Here is a 12,600-nt window from a genome sequence, read left to right on the forward strand (position 1 = left end):
GTATTGCATACGAATCTAATTAAATATATAACTGTTCTACTTGTATTGTATGGGAATGTAATTAAATATATAACTCTTAAAGTTGTATTGTATAGGAATCTAATTAAATATATAACTCTTCCACTTGTATTGTATGGGAATCTAATTAAATATATAACTCTTCGACTTGTATTGTATGGGAATGTAATTAAATATATAACTCTTCCACTTGTATTGTATAGGAATCTAATTAAATATATAACTCTTCCACTTGTATTGTATAGGAATCTAATTAAATATATAACTCTTCCACTTGTATTGTATGGGAATGTACTTAAATATATGACTCTTCCACTTGTATTGTATGGCAATGTAATTAATTATATAACTCTTCCACTTGTATTGTATAGGAATGTAATTAAATATATAACTCTTCCACTTGTATTCTATGGGAATGTAATTAAATATATAACTCTTAAACTTGTATTGTATAGGAATCTAATTAAATATATAACTCTTCCACTTGTATAGGAATCTAATTAAATATATAACTCTTCCACTTGTATTGTACAGGAATGTAATTAAATATATAACTCTTCCACTTGTATTGTACAGGAATGTAATTAAATATATAACTCTTCCACTTGTATTGTACAGGAATGTAATTAAATATATAACTCTTCCACTTGTATTGTATGGGAATGTAATTAAATATATAACTCTTCCACTTGTATTGTATGGGAATGTAATTAAATATATAACTCTTCCACTTGTATTGTATAGGAATGGACTTAAATAGATAACTCTTCCACTTGTATTGTATGGGAATGTAATTAAATATATAACTCTTCCACTTGTATTGTATAGGAATGTAATTAAATATATAACTCTTAAACTTGTATTGTATAGGAATCTAATTAAATATATAACTCTTCCACTTGTATAGGAATCTAATTAAATATATAACTCTTCCACTTGTATTTTATGGGAATGTAACTAAATATATAACTCTTCCACTTGTATTGTACAGGAATCTAATTAAATATATAACTCTTCCACTTGTATTGTATGGGAATGTAATTAAATATATAACTCTTCCACTTGTATTGTATGGGAATGTAATTAAATATATAACTCTTCCACTTGTATTGTATAGGAATGTAATTAAATATATAACTCTTAAACTTGTATTGTATAGGAATGTAATTAGATATATAACTCTTCCACTTGTATTGTATAGGAATCTAATTAAATATATAACTCTTCCACTTGTATTGTATAGGAATGTAATTAAATATATAACTCTTCCACTTGTATTGTATATTAATGTAATTAAATATATAACTCTTCTACTTGTATTGTATAGGAATCTGATTAAATATATAACTCTTCCACTTGTATTGTATAGGAATCTAATTAAATATAGAACTCTTCCACTTGTATTGTATAGGAATCTAATTAAATATATAACTCTTCCACTTGTATGGGAATCTAATTAAATATATAACTGTTCCACTTGTATTGCATAGGAATGTAATTAAATATAGAACTCTTCCACTTGTATTGTATAGGAATGTAATTAAATATATAACTCTTCCACTTGTATTGTATAGGAATGTCATTAAATATATAACTCTTCCACTTGTATTGTATGGGAATCTAATTAAATATATAACTCTTCCACTTGCTCCACAAGATACATGAATATACTAATCTTTGTATTCCTGGAAAGTTCCCTAATTAAAAGCTAGATAATCATTTATTTTCAAAAGAATTATATATATATATATATATATATATATATATATATATATATATATATAGAGAGAGAGAGAGAGAGAGAGAGAGAGAGAGAGAGAGTGTGTGTGTGTGTGTGTGTGTGTGTGCTTATTCTTCAAGGCATGACCATGTCACATTCTTATATGATAACCATTCTTCATGACACAGTCATGTCACAATCTCATAAAGTAAATATTCTTCATTATACGATCATGACAGTCACATATGGTAATTATTTATGGTGACATAACCAGGTCACAGTCTCATATGGTAATCATTCTGCATTTCATAACCAGGTCACAATCTCGTATGGTAATCATTTTCATGTCATAACCATGTCACAATCTCTTATTGTAATCATTCTTCGTGGCATAACCAAAACATAATCTCAAGTCAGTTTTCATGAGGAAAGAAGTGTCCTGTTTTTTATGCATCGCGCCTACAACACAAATACGTAGGTTGAAAGCCAGTTTTAATGAATATAATGAAAAGGGAAAGTGAACACTGTGTACACAGCTTATAACATTAGCATCAGTCATGGAACACTTGCCAGACATTTGAAGAAATAAACCACTGTGTCAGCTAACAAGACATGACATCAATCATTGAACACTTATCTGTTATGCTAAGAAACTAAATCGTTGTGTCAGCGAACACATTATTAATTTTGTTATTGATTTACAATTAAGATCACTTAAAATGCAATGAAAGTACATATGTGAAACATAGATCGAATCATTCTCACTGAAACGTGTTCTTGTATTATATTGTATTATGTGAGACCTGCTGACTCAATGACAAACGCGTTCGTGTTACATTATTTTAGTCGAGACTTGATGACTCAACGACAAACGCGTTCGTGTTACATTATTTTAGCCGAGACTTGATGACTCATTGACAAGCACTTTCTTGTGTTATATTATTTCACGAGAGACTTGATGACTCATTGACAACCCCTTTCTTGTGTTATATTATTTCACGAGACTTGATGACTTATTGACAACCGCTTTCTTGTGTTATATTATTTCACGAGACTTGACGACTCATTGACAATCGCTTTCTTGTGTTATATTATTTCACGAGAGACTTGATGAATCATTGACAAACGCTTTCCTGTGCTATATTATTTCACGAGAGACTTGAATGAAACAACTTTGAGCATAACTGTTTAAAGTTTTTAACTAAAATCATATTTAAAGATTTGTTCATTAACATTTTTTAAAAATAAAATAGTAGAACAGCTCACTGAGGATGAGTATTATGTATTTATTGCAAATATTATTATTAAAAGAACAAATGTTTTTTTGAAAAATAAAGCCTATAACTACGACTAAAAGGTAAACACAGACAAGTGTGAGCGGCTGGCATGAACAGCAATGCGTCATCTCAAGATCTTAATTACGGATGACATGTACATCATCAGTAGGTCATCTCAAGGTCTTAATTACAGCTTGCATGTACATAAGTAGGCCATCTCAATGTCTTAATTACAGCTCACATGTACTTCAGCACGTCATCTCAATATCTTAATTACGGCTTACATGTGCATCAGTATGTCTTCTCAAGGTCTTAATTACAGCTTACCTGTGCATCAGCACGTAATCTCAAGGTCTTAATTGCAGCTTGTATGTGCATCAGCACGTCATCTCAAGGTCTTAATTACAGCTTATATGTACATCAGCACGTCATCCTAAGGTCTGACAACTTGTATGTACATCATCAGTACGTCATCTCAAGGTCTTAATTACAGCTTACAAGTGCATCAGCACGTCATCTCAAGGTCTTAATTACAACATGCATGTACATAAGTAGGTCATCTCAGTGTCTTAGTTACAGCTCACATGTACTTCAGCACGTCATCTCAAGGTCTTAATTACAGCTCACACGTACTTCAGCACGTCATCTCAAGATCTTAATTACGGCTTACATGTGCATCAGTATGTCTTCTCAAGGTCTTAATTACAGCTTACATGTGCATCAGCACGTCATCTCAAGGTCTTAATTACAGCTTGCATGTATATCAGCACGTCATCTCAAGGTCTTACAGCTTGTATGTACATCATCAGTATGTCATCTGAAGGAAATAATTATAGATTACATGTACATCAGCACGTCATCTAAAGGTCTTAATTACAGCTTGTATGTACATCAGACATCATCTCAAGGTCTTAATTACAGCTTATATGTAAATCAATACGTCATGTCAAGCTCTTAAGTACAGCTTACATGTGCATCAGTCACACGCTGTATTAATGTTCATTGTCATATACATCTCATATGTTGGGAACTTTGCAACCTGTGTGCAATAAAGGATTGTCTTGTCGGGTGAATACTAATTCTTGTTTTTCTTAGAGGTAAATGTCCTAAACATACAAAAACAATTTTAAAAAAAAGAAGGTTTACATAGGATTATACAGAGGAAAAAGGTAACGTTCATGTTAAACTTCATTCCGGTTGAAGGAAAAAAGGGCTATATTGTTTATGATAATCTTCGTTCCGTTGAAGAACAAAGGTGTCAATGTTTATGATAAACTTTATTCCGGTTGAAGGATAAGGGTGACAATGTTTATGATAAACTTCATTCCGTTGAAGGAAAAGGGTGACAATGTTTATGATAAACTTCATTCCGTTGAAGGAAAAGGGTGATAATGTTTCTGATAAACTTCATTCCGGTTGAAGGATAAGGGTGACACTGTTTATGATAAACTTGGTACCGCTGAAGAACAAAGGTGTCAATGTTTATGATAAACTTCATTCCGGTTGCATTAAATAGCACTGGGCAAGGTCCTACATGTGCCATCTTCGATGAAAAGTAACCCGCAGTAATAAATCACACTGTTGCATATACAATAATACGTCCGTTATCCGGACTCATGATAATGATACATGTACAATATAGCGTCGAATATCCGTAAGAACAGTGTGTTTACTGCCAGGTTAATAATAAAGTTTGTGTTGTCGCCATGACTACCGTAAGAATTGTCTGGCGGGAAAACTTTGAGTTAGAAAGGAGAACGTAATAGCATTTTGTCTTCATCTCCGTCTTTGTGACTAAGAAGGTTAACACCATTACGACACAAAACAGATGTTATATCGCGCGGGAGTGAGAAGGGAACAGGTTTTTGTACTAGGTAGGTGTCACACCATTACGAGACGAAACAGATAGCACATTACGAGGGTACGAGATTTCCTGGTTTCGAATTAGGTCTATAACGAAGAGGAGAGAATTATGGTTTATTAAACAGAACACCATTCTGTATCTAAAATTATAAATGACATTAACATGAAAATTTTCGCTTAATAAAGGACTACCAATTCATATTTTTGTAGAATTCCAATACTTCTAATGCCATGCAATCTACTGTAAATAGAGAAATAATCAACGAATCAAAACGTAGTCAAGATATACTTGAAATTTAATATGAATTCTCTAAACAGTCAAAAATCACTAAATCAAAACGTAGCCAAGATATACATGAGATGCATTATAAATTGTATTCAAGCATTTATTATTATTATGCTGACATTTCGTATGAGAAACGAATTTCAAATCTACAAAGAACAAAGTTGCAAATCTATAATTTACAATGATCAGGATAATTTCATACCCGTAACAAAGAGAAGACAACTCTCAGGATTGCAGTCACAATTATGTTTGGTCTGTCTACCAAGAACGGCTTATATAGAGTTACTTGTCTGGAATTTGTCGAACGTTACCTAAAATATACAGACAGGATGCAAAAGTGACCAGAGAGAACTCATGTTTCTCATTACGTTACGTATCCATGTTAACAATATCTGATTGACATAACGTTACAGGAACGAAAGTTGGCTGGCTGATAAACAAATGGTATAAGTCCGTGACTTACAAAATGAAAGAGAGAGGAACATACACGACTATTACTGGGTCTCTTCCTTATAATCCAGATGATAGGAGTCCATATACGTACTTTATCTGTACACTGTTTAATGTTTGAACGGGGAGGGATACGAGGGGTGTATCTTTATGTTGACAGATGATAGGATACGTTTAACTGTGCACTGTACATTGGAGATAATAGTCGATTTCATTCTTAACAATACCATTGTAGTTATAATTATTTAAGATGATATTCGATTGTTTGCTTCTGTTTTCTTTTGTTACTTTGTGCAATGGAGGTTACTGGCGTTGTGATCAGCAAAGTATTTTCATTTAAAGATGCATGTAAATTGTAATTTGTAATACTTTCAGAGGACACTTTAGTTTTCTGTACCAACTAATAATCCAGATAATAGGCGTTCAGATAGCAAACGCTCAGCTGTACTTCTTTTTGTATTTGTGATAGGATGGGTAAGCTGTGTCATTCAAAATAGCTGGATGAAAAAAAAATCCTCTGGTTATTTCACCCGTATTAATATTCACATCTACCTTTCTCAAGAGGTGAGTGAAAATCTGTGACACCTTACGCTTTAAACCACATCTTGCGTCAGTGCATTCTATTCTAGACTTTCAGGTACATTCTATTACATTCATTCAGGCTACATTCTATTCAGTCTACATTGTATCTCCAGTCATTCAGTTTATAATATATATATGTCATTCATTCAGGATACATTTTATCGCAATGATTTATGCTACAATCTGTCCCAGTCATTCAGTCATCATTCTATCCCAGTCATGTATTCATCATTCTATCCCAGGTCATTCAGTTAACATTCTATCGCAGTCATTATGTCAACATTTTATCCTTGTCGTTCAGTTAACATTCTATCTCAGTCATTCATTGAACATTTTATCCCAGTCATTCAGTCAACATTCTATCCCAGTCGTTCAATCAACATTTTATTCCAGTAATTCAGGCTAGATTATACCCCAGTCATTCAGGCTAGATTATATCCCAATCATTCATTTGTTTTGCACATTATAAATGGCATGTAAGTTTTCGAAATTTCTCATTGACCCCTTGGGCTCCAAGGCAAGATCATAAGTCAATACCGCATATAATGTTATATTTTTTATATTGATTATCATTTTCTTTATCTCAGCACAAAATTAGCTGTGTATTGCCAACAAAAGGCAAGATCCCAAAATGTAATAATGAATTGCAGAAACATCTAGAAAATTAAACCATTTCAATTTTTTTTTTAAATTAGTTCAAAGAAGAATACATAAAACATATAGACGTTAAAATTGTGCAATATTAATATAAATTAACAGATAAAAGGCAGAATCGGGCTGTGGGGTAAGCATATGACATCACCAAGAAATGTCATCATGCGCGCCTAATCCAAGTGCGTGAGATACTTTATGCTTGGAATTAATTTGAATCCTCAAATTGCCCCCTGGGGCACAGGCGTGAAAAGGAAAAGAAAAATAGAATATCACTAAACAATGTTCTTATACACGTTGTTAAATTGGGACCACGTCGGTGGCCTAGTGGTTAGAGCGTCCACCGTGGATGCGGTAGGTCGCGGGTTCGAAGTCATACCAAAGATTTATGAAAATGGTACTAGCAGTTGCCTCGCTAAGTACTCAGCATTAGGAGGTTAGTATTAGGACAGGTTGGCCTGGTGTCCGGATAATGTGATTGGGTGGGACATGATGCTGCCATGTCTGCAGCATGATGCCCTAGCGCTAGACATCGCTGTAAAACTGTTACACTGCAGACTTCGTAGCGATATGACTGAATTTTTTTAAAGATATGTTAAAATCCAACACACACACACACACACACACACACACACACAAATATATATATATATATATATATATATATATATATATATATATATATATATATATATATATATTACATTGAAGGTTTCTAGACTTTTTGTAGCTACAAACACATTTATTTTGCAGCTGGTGCGTCCTTTGAACTGTATAAGTGGCAACCAATGTGAATGTTGATTAACTATAACTTGACCGAGAATGTCAAGGCATTCACAGTCTGTCTCTCCCATTCAGAGCCCCTAAGCATGGTTATTAGTTCAAATGTACAGCATATTATTAGTACCATTATTAGCAGTATTAGTAGTTCCTGTTTGGGGGCCAAGTAGCTCATGGGTTAGCGTGCCGGACTCAAAACTGAAAGGACGGGTGTTCGAATCCTACCATTAGACAAGCCCAGCCTTGGTCAGGTACTGTGGTGTGTTCTTGCAGAGATTTACACCAAATTCTGAGGTAGCAGAAAAACAAATTGGCAAGTGTACATTTGCACTGTATACGAATATCAGAATGTATACGCCATTGTAAACTATACACATGCGTGTATTTTAAATACATTATTTTAAAATATTGACCAATACATTATATACGCATATTTTCTTTAACATTTTAGATAAGTTTGGATGATGTGTCTGGTAGTACATGTCCAAGTGACTATCTTATATAATTAATATTTCATTATGTCTACATGTATACCGTACAAAGTCTTTCTTCAAGGAAACATAAGGGCATGACAGACGCAGCCAAAACATGAAATTAATGGCCCTATTTAAACTTTAAACTATTTATATCAACGAGGTTTCATTCTCGCAAATTATACTTAGTTCCGAAATGACGTGCAATAGTCATTGGTGTTGGAGGAAGTAGGAGGTCCCGGAGAAAACCACTGAAATTAGATGAAAGATTATTTTGTCCTCGCGGAGGCTGGAAACGGAGAAAGACCACAAGACCGCAAAGATGTAAAGCAATTGTGCCACCGTTCTGCCTTGCAATCACCTTAATGTGAAAATTAACTTTGTTATGATTCATAAAAAGTATTCAATTTACAAAAACAGTACTGCACTTCTCGAAATACTTATTGTACCCATCTCTCTCTCTCTCTCTCTCTCTCTCTCTCTCAGCCGGTAAATTAATTTCCCCTGCCAAACATTCCATGGAAGAAAATAAAATATTGAGTTATAGAATGAAACTGATTTCATGTCGGCACTTCTTATTTGTATTATGGGTAAACATTTCTAACGTTATTGTTCAAAAATACCAGTTATAGTCTGTGCTAGTTGAGAATTTTTTTTTTAAAAATCAACTAAAATACCTGGGTCCTTAGTTAAAAATATACAAAAAAAAAAAACCATGTTGCTGCTTGAGAAAATGTAGGTTGGTTTCGTCTAGCGCTTTAAATATCTCTATTCTCAAATCTATGTCTATTATCCAATTGCTGTCACAATGTGATTTAAGACTGTCCTTAATTAAACACACACAAGTCTGTATCATGTACTGAAAGCAGTTTGCTTAATTCCTTTTATCCAGAGTTAATGGACTGATTCTTTACAAGTGCCTTGAACAGTTTGTTGTCAGTGACATCACACGGTTAAAGTAAACTACTGTCTCGCATATCGTTGTTTGCACGATGATCTATTTTCTAAAGTTATTTACCTCAGCGGGGTGCAAGTTGGAGATCGATTTGCCATTGGTTTGAATATTGTTTTCTTTCTTTTAACAGCGCGAAAAATGCCATTTCCTACGACCAAGGTGTTTCGGTCGAAATGTCGGTAAATACATCTAATAATATCATAATAATCTTAATAAGTTGTATTTCTATGATAATTGTGAAATGGGTCACGTGCAAGTATTGCCAGTTATCTTAATACGATGGTTATGATATATACTTGTGGAATTGGCGACCAAATAATTTTAAAAATCATCCTCGTACATTATTTTTAAATATTGGTTGACTAGGGTATCTGATAAGATCAAAAGGACTAATGGTTGTAAGGATTGTCAAGAAAATGGTTTAAAAATTATACATTCGAAAACTTTCTCAAACAGTGTAAAATATTTGGCTGCAAATATGTTTTAAAAGGGTATTACAAGGAAAAACAAAGTCCTATTTGCCATGCACCCAGACTAAAATGATTTTATTTGCATATTTTGACCAACCGTTATAAATATATATATATATATATATATATATATATATATATATATATATATATATATATAGAGAGAGAGAGAGAGAGAGAGAGAGAGAGAGAGACTAATTTCCGAAGAGCGTTTCTATTAGGACAAAGATTTTGAGGAAAACGTTTCATAAAATAACTTGCTGACATCTAAATCGAACGTATCTGACATGATAATGTCATAAAGGTGGGAACGTCTCTGGATTAATAATGACATAAAGGTTGGAACCTCCTTGTCTTAACAATGACATTAAGGTTGGAGCCGCTCGGGCCTAATAATGACATTAAGGTTGGAACCTCTCTGGTTTAATAATTGCATAAAGGTCGGAAATTATCTAGTTTAATAATGATATAAAGTTTGGAGCCTCTCTGGTTTAATAAGGACATTAAGGTCGGAATCTCTCTGACTTAATAATGACATTAAGGTTGGAACCTCTCTGGTTTAATAATGACATTAAGGTTGGAACCTCTCTGGTTTAATAATTACATAAAGGTCGGAACTTATCTAGTTTAATAATGATATAAAGTTTGGAGCCTCTCTGGTTTAATAAGGACATTAAGGTCGGAATCTCTCTGACTTAATAATGACATTAAGGTTGGAACCTCTCTGGCTTAATAATGACATAAAGGTTGGAACCTCTCTGGTTTAATAATGACATTAAGGTTGGAACCTCTCTGACTTAATAATGACATTAAGGTTGGAACCTCTCTGGTTTAATAATTACATAAAGGTCGGAAATTATCTAGTTTAATAATGATATAAAGTTTGGAGCCTCTCTGGTTTAATAAGGACATTAAGGTTACATTATGCGACTATATTGATCTAGAAGGTTTCATTGTATGAAATGATGTGACCGTTATTGACCTAAAAGGTTTTAATGTATAAAATGATGTGACCGTTATTAATCTAGAAGGTTTTATTGTATGAAATGATATGTGACCGTTATAGACCTAGAAGGTTTTATTGTATAAAATGATGTGACCGTCATTGACCTAGAAGGCTTTATTGCATCAAATGATGTGACAGTTATTGACCTAGAAGGTTTTATTGTATCAAATGATGTGTGACCGTTATTGCCCTAGAAGGTTTTATTGTGTCAAACGAAAGTGTAACTGTCCTGCTGATCTCATTACCATTACACACATACCCACCAATCTAGAGATCCATGTACCCAATGAATCAGCAATCTACCAAATGAGTAATCCCTTACCGAAGCCTTGGTCGTAACAAATTTGGTATTAAAAATAAACTGTTCTTACTCTATTTACAGAATGCCTCCTGCTGATCTTATTACCATTAGCAGATAATTAGAACTATGTTTGAGACCAAATTATGTCCGCTTCAAGCGATTAAAGTCGCTTACAAGAACGTGTTAAAGGAGTTTGAAAAGAACGAATACATTACATCGATATAAAAGACATTAAACAAACTGCTTTTATAATTGGTATGATTTAATTAAGGAAAGTCTGAAGTGACACTTGCAATAAATGAATCATAGACATAAATTTGAGACACCCAATATTAATAGCGTTTGACAAAATCATCCCATAATTTCTTCACACAATATATTCCATGTAAACCAACGACATATATATAAACAATATGTTTTCGGAAGAATTGTTTAATTTCACAACATGAAAATACACAAAAATGAACTATGATAGAAAAGTATGGTACAATTCAAACAAAGATAGAAGAAAAGGAGAAGAAAATGTAAAAATGGTAATGATTGTATACAAGCAGTCAGTGAATCTCCTACTCGCATTCAAGAGAGAGAGAGAGAGAGACTAAACTGGAAGGGGGCTAATAAAATACATGTTAGGAGAACAAAAAAATTACATCTATATTGTGAGGGGTGGAAAGCGATGCTGTTTCCTGAATGGAATTCTCTTTGAACCTTAGATCAATATTACATTTGGCATAAATATGGCATGGATAGCGCAGTGGCAACACATTTGGTTGGCATCTTTGCAGTGTCCGGATTTTTTGCCTGTTTCAGCATAGGAAAGGGTAAATGGTCTCATAACCAAAGTCGTTCGTTTCTGCTTTCCAACACTCCACTGGACAAGACTACATTACATAAACACGTGAACCATCCAATGTGCTTAGTGTAAGTTGTGAGAATAAATTGACTTGAAATGAATGCATTTGGAATAATAAATTTTGCTGTACCAATCGTGATTCGGCGCACCGGCCGTGCGATTACTTCGCCTCAAGAGGAAAGAAGTTCCCTTTTTTTGAGAATTAACAGGGAATCACTGGTATTTACTAAATATAGTAACATTAATGGCGACTAGATGTATTGCGAAGTATAATGATAGAAAAGTGAATATCTGTTCATGAAATTATAAAACCATGATCCGAACCTCTGTGACTCGGAACAGACATTCACCACTTGTTGCCTAAATGTTAGATTTGCACCGTGGTCAAAATATAGTGGCGTGACACATTCTAAATGCGCGTAAAGTGCACTGTACGCGACTCCTAGCAAAGCTGCTGTAGAATACAATGTGTTTTTTCCGAAGTAATGACCTTGGAATTCCATGTATCATATTGAACTCATCTGGAAGTTTGACGTCTGTGTCGTATCGACCGGTATGATAACTGTCTCATCAATCCGTCCGATGTCTGTGTCGTATCGATCCTTTTGACATCTGTGTCATTCAGTCCGTTTGATGTCTGTGTTGTATAGATCGGTTCAACGCATGTGTTGTATCGATCCGTTTGACGTCTGTTTCATCAATCCGTTTGACGTCTGTATCTTATCGATCCTTTTGACATCTGTGTCTATCAATCCTTTTTGATGTTTGTGTTGTATAGATCTGTTCAAGGTATGTCTCATCAATCCGTTTGACGTCTGTATCGTATCGATCCGTTAGACGCCTGCTTCGTACTGATCCGTTAGACATCTGTATCATATCACTTCACCCAAGTTGTATTGGCTTTATTTTGTGACG

The sequence above is a fragment of the Sinohyriopsis cumingii genome, chromosome 1, assembly GCF_028554795.1.
Source record: "Sinohyriopsis cumingii isolate HCF-2022 chromosome 1, ASM2855479v2, whole genome shotgun sequence".
NCBI classification, from domain to species: domain Eukaryota; kingdom Metazoa; phylum Mollusca; class Bivalvia; order Unionida; family Unionidae; genus Sinohyriopsis; species Sinohyriopsis cumingii.